Genomic DNA, 14,531 nt, shown 5'->3' on the forward strand with positions numbered 1-14,531 from the left:
GTAATCATTGCTCATATTTGATGTAAGAGGTGATATTTTTCTCATATGCTGACGTCACCGATAGTTCTAAGCTCTGATTGGTTCATGACAGAAGAAAAACACCACACCAGCAAAAACAATATGTTCTCACTTGGGGGAAACATAAAAAGGGAACAGTTCGCCTAGCGTCCGCATGGGTTTTATGTCCTTTATAGGCATAGTCTTACCTAGTTCTGAGGACAGCTTACGTACATATAGTGCTTATCTACAATTAGATGCTGGGAAACAAGGCCCCCGAGGCCACTATCTTGCTAAGCCAGCAAAAACAAAAGAGGGGCGTTTTCTGGTACCAGTTGTTAACAGACACCTCGTGGCTTCGCAACGGGGAATTAACACTGCCCCGCGGTATCGTCTGTTTTGCATGCAGGTATTAACGCAATCTTGCTCCGGCTGTTGTGACCAACCAAATGCCCGGTGGGCCTTTTATCAAGGATCAAGAGGGCAGTTTTCGACTTCATGCATAGTGTCAGACACCGGCTGGGCTAGAAGACGGGACAAATCTTAGTGTCACGAGGCGGTTTTCCACTTTATGCATAGTGACATCGGCTGGGCTAGAAGACGGACGGTACAACTCTAAGTGTCGCCAGTGAAGCTTTGCAAAGGTAGGTGTATTCAGTACGCTATCCTCAGTCGCATTCGTCGTATCTATTCCCTTCTGTAAATGTGTTATCATAGCATTGTAAGCTACAGTCGCAATGCCCTATTTCCTTAAAATCTCTAAATTCGTGTGTAAGCTAGCTAGAGGTCAACTGTTTCTAGTTTTCTTTGCGAAACAAGTTTTAATTAATCCCCTTGGTAGAACGTTTGTGTAGTTGCCTTGGATTTTTCAGCGTTTAGGTCACGACTCTTTATGAAAAGAGGTATCCTATTATTTCCTGTGGTACGCTTAGACTCCCTTGCAGTCTTCGGAACGGGGCTGTTTTTTTTTTGGGGGGGGGGGCGTTGGTCCGCGATTTTTAACGTTGGCCATGTTCCAGGAAGGGACTTTGCTGTGGAAGGGACTTTGCCGTGATAGCGAGTTTCTGCCCCGTCCGAACGGGAGTCTATGGTACGCTAGAGATACGGTTGTGTGGTTTGGTTGGGGAAGGTTTGTGTTTGAAAATGTAAGCTTAGAAAACGGAAGATACTAGTGTTGTTCATTGGTGTGTATAGCAACTAGAGCGCGACGCATACTACATAGACCACAGCACACACATTAGAAGTGTTACACCTGTCTACGGTGTATCTACATGGTGTTAAGTGTTCCTATTATTTCCTGTGGTATCGTTGTGTGCTATTTGGTTGTGGTAGGGTCTGGGTTTGAAACGTTAGCTTAGAAAACGGAAGATACTGTAAATGCAGAAATGGAGGATTAATGTTCGCGGTTTTCGCGGTGACCACTTCACCGCGAACTTAAATCCACCGCGAACATTTTTCTATTATGGTATTAGACTGCAGTCTATGGTGTAACCGCGAACTTAAATCCACCGCGAAAAGTCGTTTTTCCCGCTACCGCGAAATTAAATCCCCGCGAACTTAAATGCATTTACAGTACTAGTGTTGTTCGTAGGTGTGTATAGCAACTAGAGCGCGACGCATACTACATAGACCACAGCACACACATTAGAAGTGTTACACCTGTCTACGTTGTATCTACATGGTGTTAAGTGTTCCTATTACTTCCTGTGGTATCGTTGTGTGCTATTTGGTTGTGGTAGGGTCTGGGTTTGAAAACGTAAGCTTAGAAAACGGAAGATAGTGTTGTTTATAGGTGTGTATAACAACTAGAGCACGACGCATACTACATAGATCACAGCACACGTGTTACACCTGTGTACGTTGTATCTACATGGTGTTAAGTGTTCCTATTACTTCCTGTGGTATCGTTGTATGCTATTTGGCTGTGGTAGGGTTGTGGTTTTGGAACGTTAGCTTAGAAAACGGAAGATACTAGTGTTGTTCGTAGGTGTGTATAACAACTAGAGCGCAACGCATACTACACAGATCACAGCAGACACATTAGAAGTGTTACACCTGTGTAAGTCGTATCTACATGGTGTTAAGTGTCCCGGCACACCTATTCAGGGGAATACACCATGTGTTCATCACACAATTTAGGATATGCAATGGTGCATTAACTAGATACGATTGAATAGCTGTCATTTCTTAATGTCCCCTGGCCCATTTGCATTATAAGAGAGAGAGGGGGAGTAATCGCATGGTTGATAGCAATCGGGAAAGCGTTTCTCTCTCGCTGTTTCTTTCCCACAAAGGTTTGTGTATCTACCACGAGAAAATATGGGTCATGATACAAATGGTGTAAAAGGAAACAAGTCTGGGAAGAATTATCGCCTCCCAGTTTTGACTCACGCCCTTACGAATGACCTGTGTCCATGTTGGGTATATACGAATGAGTAGGCTTGACAGAAACGCTGTAGTAGTACAACAGGTGGGACAAGCAAGCGCCCGAGGTGTTTCATCAAGAAAGGGGTTACGAAATTTCTTGTCGCCTGAGCGAGTTAGAAGAAAAAAAACAGCGGAAAGAACCATTTTCCTCTCTCTCACACCCACACCCACACCCACTTCAATCAGTGTGTGTTTTACCTGGATTTGATGACAAGCACTACTGCGGTGAGAGAACAAAAAGGTGGGTGCTGAGAGCGTATTTGTCCTATCTATTTGTTCAGCTTAATGGGTACGGTAAATGCAGTGGCTTATTTGCAAGGTTGGCCGTTCTTCTTTGCAAGCATGTTTTGTAAGTTTTCATAGATTTTTCGAAAGCGTTTGACAGAATCCTGTCGTTATAACTACTTTGTGTGTGGGGGGGGGGGGCGTAGGAGGGGGATGGGTTGAAAATTTGAAACGTTCCCCCGAATTTTACCCCCCCCCCCCCCCCCAACCCACCACTTAACTACTTCATTACGTACACCACCGCCTCTAATCTCGAAGCAGATATGGTGAGAGAAAATTGTTTCAATTTGCATCTAATTTCATAGAACACATCCATCAACACATCTTCTCTGAGAAATGACGACTACAGTATTACCGCTCTTTTTTTCCAACTGTCATTTTTCAAACCGGTTTGGGAGTCAATAGTTCCAGACATGCTTAACAGCTGTGCGGGGCATATTTGTTGTCTCACTGTAAATGGCTGGCGCGACTATGTACACATTCTCAGCACGGAACGGTAAATCACATCACAGCACATGTGTGGCGTCAACTCTTAAAAAGGTCACAACCGCCGCACGATTGTCGTACGATTGTCGCGCGATTCGCGGCATTATTGACATAGTTGTGCAAGTGTCGTACAATCTCCAAATGTCTTCTTACCGTAAATGCTGTCTTAGATCCTTGTCGGAGGTTGGTTCTGTCACAGACTGTTTTGAGATCGTACGAACTGAAAATCGTACGACACCCTACGACAATTTGATCGCGAGTTTACCATGAGCCTTGGCCAATCTTATCTTACACTCGTGTATGGTTTGTTATATGTATTTTTACGACACTTTCCTACTTCATAAACATTCTGGTACTACTACTACTACTCATCCCAGACAGGGCCATATTGCCTTACACAAATATTTTATCAAGCCTGTGGCCTTATTACTTCTTAAGGTATGTCCCTGTAGCTCAACTGGTAGCAGCCTCAAAACTCCTGGTTGCAATTAGTTAATAAGTAAAAGACAATAGGTGGGGTTGGGACTGCACCAGTCTTTTGGAAGGGACGTAAAATGGGGTCCTGTACGTTAGAGGAGGTGCCTCCCTGTTGAAAATATGCCCTGCTACAGAAACCACAAGGAATCTCACTGCATTTGGGACACAGGTGCGGCACTGCCGGGTTCGTTCTTTGCGGCACTGTTGTGTTATTTTTGCCATTATTTCGTAATTTAGATGTTGCGTAATACGTAAAAATAAAACAAAAAGTACACAAAGCGAAAGAAAATTTGTTCTTTATCTGTGGAATTCTTTAAGTGCCTTTCGAACCCGCAGTGCCGCACCGGTGCCCCAAGTACAGTGAGATACCACCTTTCGCTGACCTATGTGCCACTAGCCAGCGGCTACAAGGTTAACAACAATTTATTACAGCTTATATAAGGGGATCTCTCCATATGAAGTTAGTCGTTTTTCAAACGGAGTTAAGCTCCTCGTCCCAGATGTTACGACATTCCTTTAGTTGGGTGGACTTGAGCCAGTAGCGCCTCTGGTAAGCCTCTAAATTGTTTTCATCTCACTTAAGAAAGACCATATGTTACGCAAGAGAAATCTCAGTCACCTTTCGACTTACTCACAGGTACATAGTACATGTACTTGTACAGTAGCTAGCAGTTAACATTTCCATAAACTGGTTCATGGACTAGTACATATTGGCTTGAATGATAAGAGTACCAGTATGTGGCGTGTCACATGGCGTAATTGACCACTCAGATGCATAAGTCCTGGGTTCAAATTCCCAACCGCTGGAAATGCATGTAGGAAGTCCCCACGAGACCAATGTCTTTTACACTCAACTAGAATACTAGCACTATGGTTTACTAGAATAGAGACGGGGGACGCCACAGGCTGTATCCTGTATCTTTCGATCAACTGCTCACCCAATCATGTGCTCATCAAGTTCCTGTAAAAGACTGCTGCTGTTGCGAAAATGTGTGTACACGTGTGTACATTTCACTCTTCCTTAGTGTTGAAAATTACCCCCCCCCCCAAAAATGTACATGTTACGCAAGAGAAACCTCACCTTTCGACTGTGGTATATAGTACTTGTACAGTAGTCAGCAGTCTATATTTCCATAAACTGGTTCAAGGACTGGTACATATTAGTTTGAATGATAAGATAATGTGGCGTCACATGACGTAGTGGGTGGGTGTTGGTTCCAGAACCTAGAAGTCCTGGGTTCGAATCCCTTGACATGCCCCAACGTTGTACCGCTGGAAAAAAGGATTTAAAAGAATTTGTTCACTTCAATCAGGTGAAAATGAGTAACTTGCTCATACTGTTAGGGATATCCCTCGGCCTCGGATATGGTTTTAAACGGAGGTCCCGTGTTGGAGGAGAGAATGTAAAATAACCCACCACACTTATGGAAAATAATAAGAATATTTTCCCATAGTGAGTTGATAAGATAAATCTGTACGGATATGCAGCTTGTACTCTTCATGCAAACCTTGTGTGTTACACTATAAGCCGGTTTACCGTGTTATGCAATGCAAACAATATAAATGAACAATAAGGAAGCTGTAAATGATAATAATGCGGTTTATGTAAAATCTGTAACACATCGGTTGCTTTGAAAACATGATAATAATCACATGTCATCGTATAACCGAGATTATATTTTTATGTAAACTAATATATGAGTGACTGGGGACACAATAAACGTCATATCCACTGCACAACTAGTCACGTGCCCTATTTGCATAAAGTGACGTCATAAAATCAGTGAATTGCTTATTTCTTCACATAGACTCGAGCGTCCAGTGGAAATCAGTTTCGGTAAGTCCATTTTTGCCTCTGTGTCGGAAACTAGATTTTATAGATGCTTACATAATAAAAAGTCAACATAGGTGTTTGCGTGGATTAGATTTGTTTGTTTGGGAGATACCAACTTCTGCGTTCTTAAGCACGTTTTATAAGCTCTGTGCATTCCTTAGGATAATTTGCTGTTCGGCCCACTTGTTATGTGCAAGCTTCTTCTCAAAAGTTTTATCCCTACAAAATGTATCCATTACCACCAATACACACTAGAATTTTTCTGTATCTAAAAAAACGCCATTAACCTCATTTAGACTGTGATTTGTAGACACTACACAATGCTTCCTAGTTTGCATGCTAATGCCATGGGAATTGCTTACCGCTCTTAAGTGACCTCAAACAGAAGAAACCCTCTTATCTCTACCAACAGACCCCAAAGTGTTGTAATAATATTGATTTGTAGTCTAGTCTTGAAGATAGGCATAGATATTTTAAAAGGGGTGAGTGACTTGAAGATGCTTTTCTGGTAAAAGATTAACAGCTTCGTCTTGTAGGGAAATATAGCTTTTCAAATAAAATTGAAAGTTTTATCATAGTTTCGGTAATTCAGTACACATGTGAAACCCACTTGCATTGTAAAGAAGTCATAAATTTTCTAACAAAGTTGGGAAAATGACACCAATCGTTCAATTATTTGAGCTGGCCAATAACTGGAGCACGTATATTTAGTAGTGTATGCCATGGTGGCTATTGTATAACGTTATGTAGTATCTTTTACTAAGAATGTTATATTTATAGTATGTTTATGGTAGTTTGCTTGTATGTTTGTGTGTTGGACAGAGATGAAGTTCCTAAGGTTAAGCCACCAACAATCATTTGGGAACTGTAGGAGCCGATTTTGCTTGAGAATTTGTATTGTGTAAGAATTCTAATCTCCAAGCAGATCCTACGGTAGCATAAGATAGTATCAAAAGCTGGCAGAGGAGTAAAGCTGGCCTAGGAGTGTGTTTGGCTACCGTAAATGGCAAATGGACACCTCTTGGCTGACTACACTCCTTGGCCAGTTTGGTACTATTTTATGCCATTGTAGGATCTGCTTGGAGATTATAAGAATTCCAAACTTTGTACTTGAAAAATCACCATGATTTCTAGGCATAGAATTACAGTTACTATGGAACTTTAAAAGATCCCAAACCTCAAAACAAATTCTCAATCTCCCTTGAGGTCTTTGAAAACAAAAGACACGAAACACGCTGTCCACCATGCGTCTTTTAACTACGTAATTACAACGCAGAATTGCCATAGGCGCATTCAGGGGGGTGCATGTTTACCTAATTATGCAAGAAATGCTTTTGTTTACTCTTTGCTGATAGATTAGTAATCACACATCGATCATTATCGATCAACACATATTGAGACAATGTTTCACTTAAGGGTCGATGACCGATTAAAAGTAACGCACGTTGTGTAATATGTTTAATATAAAAGATTGCTTATGTCAAGGACACATTGCTTGATCGTATTTCAATGACCCGGTTTCAAGACCATGGTATTTGAGCAAATAGGGCAACGGATGAAAAATTATAGCAAGCAATTTAACATCTGGGTCTTTTAGACTATTCATATTCGAGTGAGGTTGGCCAGTTTAGCAACATGTGGCTGTTTCTTCATATAGATAGATCCAGAGTTATTATATTAGACTAAAGTATTACTATACTATACTATACTTTTACTATGACTATACTATGCTGTACTATACTATACTATACTATACTATACTATACAATTCTATAATATACTATAATATACTATACTAGATTGTAACGTATACTACATTCAAGGGTTAACTATCCACCTATTCCTCGGTGTATATGGTGTCATATGGCCTGATCAATTTCTGTATTAAACCACGGAATAAAATCAACGAGTGAGTGAGGCGAAATCATGTCTTTAGTATGAAATCTATTTGGTAAAGAGGATTGAACAAATGACTGAACACACTGGAACTTCGTATACCAAACGATAACTTTTGTCTTGTTCTTTAACATCTAGTTCTTTGCTTTTGGGAGACTTTACTTATTAGCATCCTTTTTCTAAAAAAGCTTTCTTTACAGATACGAAAAACACTACGGCCGAAAATTATTGCTCGCGCGGATGTCATCCGTGTAATCAAGGCAGTAGAGCCTTATGGGCTTGACACCGTGAACTTTTGCCAGCCTCTCTTGACAACGTCAATAAATTCTCTTAAATAATGGTTTTAAGGGCGAGTTCTTGCATACCAGCCATTCTATATACAGTAGTGTTTTCGCTTGGTTTGGCTCATGACAAAAACGAACAGGTTTTGACCTGCCAAGCTGTCACTATAGCTTGAATATGTGATTCTTATTGAGTTGAATACTAGTGAAAAGTTGGGCAGTAGTCATTTTACTTGTTTGGCACATGACGAAAAAGAACATGTTTGGCCTGGCAACTGTCACAATAGCTTGAATATGTGATTCATGTTGAGTTGAATACTACATAGGTTTGACATTAAACGTGTGCTACAGTGTAGTCAAAAGTTGGACAGTAGTGTTTTCACTTGGTTTGGCACATGACCAAAATAAATATGTGTGGACTACAACGCTGTCACTATAGCTTGAATATGCGATTCATATTGAGTTGAATACTACACGGGTTTGACATTAAACGTGTGCTACAGTGTAGTCAAAAGTTGGACAGTAGTCTTTTCAGTTGGTTTGGCACATGACGAAAATAAATATGTGTGGACTACAACGCTGTCACCATAGCTTGAATATGTGATTCATATTGAGTTGAATACTTCATGGGTTTGACATTAAAAGTGTGCTACAGTGTAGTCACAAGTTGGACAGTAGTCTTTTCGTTTGGTTTGGCACATGACGAAAAAGAACAGCTTTTGGTCTACCACGCTGTCACTATAGCTTGAATATGTGATTCATATTGAGTTGAATACTACATGGGTTGGACATTAAACGTGTGCTACAGTGTGGTCAAAAGTTGGACAGTAGTCTTTTCGTTTGGTTTGGCACATGACGAAAACGAACAGCTTTTGGTCTTCAACGCTGTCACTGTACTATTAGCTTGAATATGTGATTCATATTGAGTTGAATACTACACGGGTTTGACATTAAACGTGTGCTACAGTGTGGTCAAAAGTTGGACAGTAGTCTTTTCGTTTGGTTTGGCACATGACGAAAACGAACAGCTTTTGGTCTACCACGCTGTCACTATAGCTTGAATATGTGATTCATATTGAGTTGAATACTACACGGGTTTGACATTAAACGTGTGCCACAGTGTAGTCAAACGTTGAGCTAGTGAAGATTAATTATCGGTTCGTCCGAATCAATCCTGAGAAGTAACGCTAGTCCACCTTTATCTGCGGGGTAACCTATATCCGTTGTTTAAAATAGGATATAGAGTCGGTGGATGGTGGTTACAATCTGTAATATTTTTGATATCTGTAATATATATTTTCAAAACATTACAATTTGAAACCACGTTAGGCGACTATATATACCTTGATGCTCTGTGATGCTAGTGATAGAGATAAAATTCTGCTGCACTTTGTGTCCATCTCAGCGTTCAATAAGGCAGTCCCTACCGTACGAGACTAGTGTCCGTTACACTCAACGAGAATACTAGCACTGTGGTTTACTTTAATACAGGCGGGTGACGCCATTGGCTTCCTGTAACTTTCAATCTTCAGCTCACAGAGTTACTTGCTCTTTTCACTACAAAGACTCTTGCTGTTCAGTCGAAAATGTGTGCGAGTACACGGGTACCGGTGTACGTCTCACTTTTCCGTAGTGTTAAAAAGTGCAGTTAAATCGTGCTACAGACAGACAGACACAGGGTTGTAGCCAGCACCTGTCCTTCAGTCCTTTGAAGGAATTTTGCAGCTGGGGACTGAAAAAAAGTTTTCCTCATTCCGTCCCCTGGGACAGACAAAAGTTGATATGTAAAGATATAAAAAAAGCTGAAACCCATATGTTCTTCTTCACCAAAACAGATTCCATTGAACAGCTTAGTCTACAAGCAAACTTTGCACCTAAAAATGCAGGAAATAGTGTTTCAGAGGGTCTTGATTTAAAACTTTTCTGGGACCCAGACCCCCTAGAAATGACGCGCAACGTCACGCCATGCCTTCGGCGCTCGATAGGATTCCCATTCAAAATCAAGGGGACTGAAAATGATTTCAGGCTGGCTACAACCCTGTACAGACAGACTACTTTTTTAGTTGTTAAGTCTGTTCTGATTGTTCTCACATGCGAACATGTATTCCTCTTATCTATAAGTGTGGAGTTTTTTGCAACAACGGTCTAGAGACAGTGTCATTCACCCCTATCGTTAAACGGCGTGCACAAAATTGCAAGGGCTTTAAGGAAAGCTCCCTTCGAACCTTTGAATTGAAAGTGCGTGATTCACACGATGCAAATTCCATAAGATGTATAGATCAATGTCAAATCATGATTTCGTGAGATCTTTTCTATTCTGATGTATTTTCGAGGACAAGGAGTGAAAATGTGAAACTGAGCTTTCGGGCGCATAATCACAAAAATTGATCGAAACTGAAATTGCGTAGGCTTTGAATTTCGATTGGAGTGTTGGAAAGGATTTTTGAAATACTGACAGATCAGTTCTCTGACAAAGCCTTCTAGTCTAGAAACAATGTGGAATAAATGGAAAACAATGCATTTAGTATATCAATCACGTGACTATCACGTGATAAATCCATGTACAGATGCACTGTGCGATCATGAGTCAATCACGTGATGATCACGTGATAAACCCAAGTACAGGGTAACTTTGAGTCAACATTCAAGGACATTCTAAAAACGTTTATAAAAGTTCAATGACCCCAATCACCTGCTCCAATCAGTTTAAAGCCTTGCAAGAGGATCATTAGCATTGTGATCGTATTTCACAGAAATGTCTACGCATAGCAAAATGGCCAAAGTTATCTAAAGGTGACATTCCGGGCGCGGTTGTGGTTGAAAAAGGATTTGCTATCTAACACGTTACACAAAACGGTAGGCATGTGCAAATGGTTGATAAGCTTGTCATCGCAAAAGGATGACGTCACAGCGGTGACGTCATTGCAACAAACAATAAGGATGCTGTGAGAGATTGCTACGTCACTTCTTTTGAGGGCTTCTGTCTCGTGATACGTTACTCAAAAAGCAAGCCATGTGCGGGTGCTTGATAAGCTTATCGTTACAGAAGCAACGACACAATATTTCTATATATTCTATATATTTCTATATTTCTATATTTCTAATATAACAAAAATGATGATCACCTGAAGCCGTGAGAGAATGCTATTATTTTGGGGCTTTTGTCACGTGATACGCATAGTTTTCATACGCCATGCAATGACCATCATTTTGTCCCAAACTTCTAGTAAATATCTGTCTTTGCTTTTGTGTTTTAAAGTCATTATTTACTTTCAATTTGTTTGGTGCGATTTTTCAGATTGTATATTTTTCTTCTTCTTTCTCCTATTTTTCCTCTTCCATATTTTACCTGTATGGCTTGTAAAACAAATCGACGCCTTGCATCTGCTTGGAGATAGTCAGCCAATAAGGCCAAAGCAAGTAAATCTTATCAATGAAATCAACGCGCTCATTAATTTTCGCCAGATTTTTTTCCTCTTCGGGGATGGTCAGATAGACCAAAATAGGCAAAGTTGTTGTAGCCTAATAATTGTACCTGTAGAAGAGACACTAGGGAGGTAGCCATGACTATAGTTGCAGAAGTGAAACTTGTACTTGCAAAAGAGCCACCAATATGAAAGCCAGCTTGGCAAGTGATACCAGTCTACTACAATAGTGTCACTTTTACTACACTAGTTCACCTCTTTGATACACGAATGGAATTCAATGCCTTGCTAGTTGTGATGCCGCGTTTTGTCACTTTAAATCTTGTTACGACGTTTATGGTGTCTATTTTTTTAAATTTAACCATCTTGTTTTTTTCGCGTTTCGTTATTTTTGCACTCTTCATATGGCGTCATCATAGAATTCACTTGCTGTGGCCTAATGTCAAGGATACTGCTTTTTATAAGACACCGGAAACTTCAAAGAGAATAGAGATAGATTCGTGCTTGGGAATAGATAAGTCTCTAATGGAAAAGACTTAAACTGAATTTAGTTGCTCACATCGTGAGTCGGCTACAAAGAGAAACTTCCGTGCTAATTTTACTGAAAGTCTACGAAATCAAATCAAAGTGATATCCTTTTATCTATTATTATCACTAAGTCCGCATCTGATTGTTTGAATCATACACAGCTAAATTTAGACATCGTTCGAAGGCCCCCATTTCCGCTTGACGGCGATCTCGCTGTGTGCTCGCTGAAACAAAAAGGTGGTATCTCGCTGCACTTGGGGCACAGGTGTGGAACTTCGGGGCTCGAAAGAATACTCAACGAATTTCAGAAATAGAGAACGAATTTTCTTTGTGTATTTTGTTGCATTGTAAGATTTTTGTTGTGTTGTAAGCCGCACTTTTACGTATTACACAATATCTAAATTATAATACATCGGCGAAAATAACACAACAGTGCCGCAGTGAACGAACCCCGCAGTGCCGCACCGGTGACCCAAGTGCAGTGAGATACCACCTTAAATTGGAAAACTTAGATTTGGGTTATCCTTGACTTCATAATTGAAATATCATGCAAAATGTAAATGTATGACCGAAAAGACGTCAAAGCACACAAATCGTAGAAAATGATTCGTGTCTAGTTTCATGAAATTCTAGATCTAAAATACCCCTGTCACATTTGGCGAAAATCGATTGGACGACGATTATGCGGCAATCGCCAGAGCCTCGCTTATAATAATAACGTTATTGCAGAACAAATGCACAAGGTACAAAGTATGGCTTATATGTGACAGGGACGGTTTTCAGGTGAAAAATACGCGCAACCCTCTGTCGATCTTAAATATGGCCGATCTTCCATCGATACGCCCGAAGATCGTGGATAATGTGGCAGAGGCATAAGCGCTATTTCAAATTCTAAGTCGCAACTACCGATGTAGTGACGACTTTGTGTATGTAATTGGAGCATTAGAGACACCGTCATTAGAGAATGACTATATATGTGTATCAAGAGAATTGCCAGTCGAATTTTAGCCATTACAACCGCTAGGACGACCAGATTACAATTGTTGTTCCAATAAACGTAATGTAGGCATCGTTTTGTGGTAAAACAAGAATCAAGAATATTATCCGTATATATAATTTTCTTTGATGAAAAGTAATAACTCTAGTTATTATGCAGACCAAATTGCATACTGATAGAATTCATGGCGATACGTACATGTCTTATTCATGGATAGTAGTTACGTTGGACAATTTAAGTAAATTGTCAGTCTTGATTTGATAGGTTTTATATTAGTGTACTTTGTGTTCATTTCGTAAATGCTTTTGAAGGTCGAGGTCTACGGGGACATTCCATTCCACAATGCTATGGAGGGGTGGACAGCATGTCAATCACAATGTAGCCCAATCATAACAATCATAACAATTGCAAAAATCAAGTAAAGTGTAGGGCCTTATTACATCATTAATCAATGACATGGAATTAATCTAAATTAATGGCACTTGAAGCATAGATGGCCATAATAGCTCATAACATTGCTGTTGCAATAATAAACAGTCGCCTGTAATGATAGACCATAAACGTTTGTCAATAAACATGTAGTATATCACCGTAGTCAACTTTGTCACCATAAACTATAAGCTTAAACGACATAAACAGAGATAATAGAGCGCCTAATAGTTTTGTCACTATAGAAAGAGTTTACCATAGTGAGTCGTAGACCAACCACATCATTCAATAAAGCAACCACAAACGATAAGGATTGGTATGTTTAATACAATTCCAAACATGTAGTGTTGATATCCCAGTTTTAGACACTTCAATACAAACATGTATAGATAAAATATACAAATGTATATCATACATATAGAAATCATACAGTACATTTTGCTTGGCATGATTCCTGTTTATTATTCTTTGAGCAAACACTACGGTACGTTTATTAAGATGCATTTGGTGTTGATAAATACCATCTGGTTTTTCACACTATCTCAACTGCGACAGCTGTCTCATAATGGATTTAATCTACACTAAATCGGGGCATTGTGACCATCTTTTCATATAACAATTGTGCCTAATCTGGTATGCAAAACACCGATAGAAAAGACGTAACTGTCGTTGATTATCTTTTGGACATTTATCTCTGACAGCGTTTGGGTCGATAGCCGTAGGAAAGGAGTTTATCATCTAGATCTGGTGACGCCCAAGACATCCTTGGTATTCAAATAATTACTGGCGCACAGACACCAAAAGGGTGTCACAGACAGCTACTGTGTGAAGAAAGCTACCATATGGCAGCTTAGGTGGACATTCTTACAGATTTGAAGTTTTGAGACGTTGAGATTAAGCGTTAAGACGTGCAGAAGCTCTGTGATAGAGTCGCACTTGGCGCATTGTCACAAGGAGTTCACCGGGGCCGAATAACCTGACTCGTGAAAAGCGCCGCCGTGCGGGCTTCAGTATATCTGCATCGGATCGTGCAAACATTTACAGGTACATTTTTGTTGCTTTACTTGCGTGTTTCTCAGAGTTTAAAGAGTAAATGTTTGGATATTATGTACTTTTATACACGCATGTCTGACTTAAAACCACCAGGTTTTAGTAGACCATTTTGTAATGCTAAGAAACCAAGGCGGTGCCCTCAAGACCTTATTCTGCAACACTTTAAGTAGCAAATCCCAAAGGGGTCGTTCGACAGCATTGCTTTCTTATCACATGTATGCAGGTAGCATAACCTTTACCTTACTAGAGTCACAAAGTACAATTCTGAAAAAGGTAGGCCTTGGATGTTGTTTAAGTGGTTTTAAGAAAGCTGCCTCGCCCTATATATACAATATAATCGTCATGGTGCTTGCGTACCTCAAATCCGTACTACTTTTTAACCTCTATAATGTTAGTTCTTCTTGCATACCCGGAAA

General features: G+C 40.1%; 1 protein-coding gene across 3 annotated transcripts in view; it reads left to right on the forward strand.

Annotated features, from left to right (window-relative positions):
• Positions 1–552: 552 nt before the first annotated feature.
• The window catches only part of LOC118423948 (parathyroid hormone 2 receptor-like), a 92,107-nt gene continuing 78,128 nt past the window's right edge, over positions 553–14,531 (forward strand). The window contains exon 1 of one of the 3 annotated variants that reach the window (XM_035832274.1): positions 553–641. The gene's annotated coding sequence lies outside the window, so the exon portion shown is untranslated. Of the gene's footprint in view, positions 642–2,546; positions 2,666–13,888; positions 14,107–14,531 lie in introns of those variants that run through there. The other 2 variants (XM_035832278.1, XM_035832277.1) reach the window with 2 other exon arrangements.

Source organism: Branchiostoma floridae, chromosome 10, assembly GCF_000003815.2.
Source record: "Branchiostoma floridae strain S238N-H82 chromosome 10, Bfl_VNyyK, whole genome shotgun sequence".
Taxonomy (NCBI): domain Eukaryota; kingdom Metazoa; phylum Chordata; class Leptocardii; order Amphioxiformes; family Branchiostomatidae; genus Branchiostoma; species Branchiostoma floridae.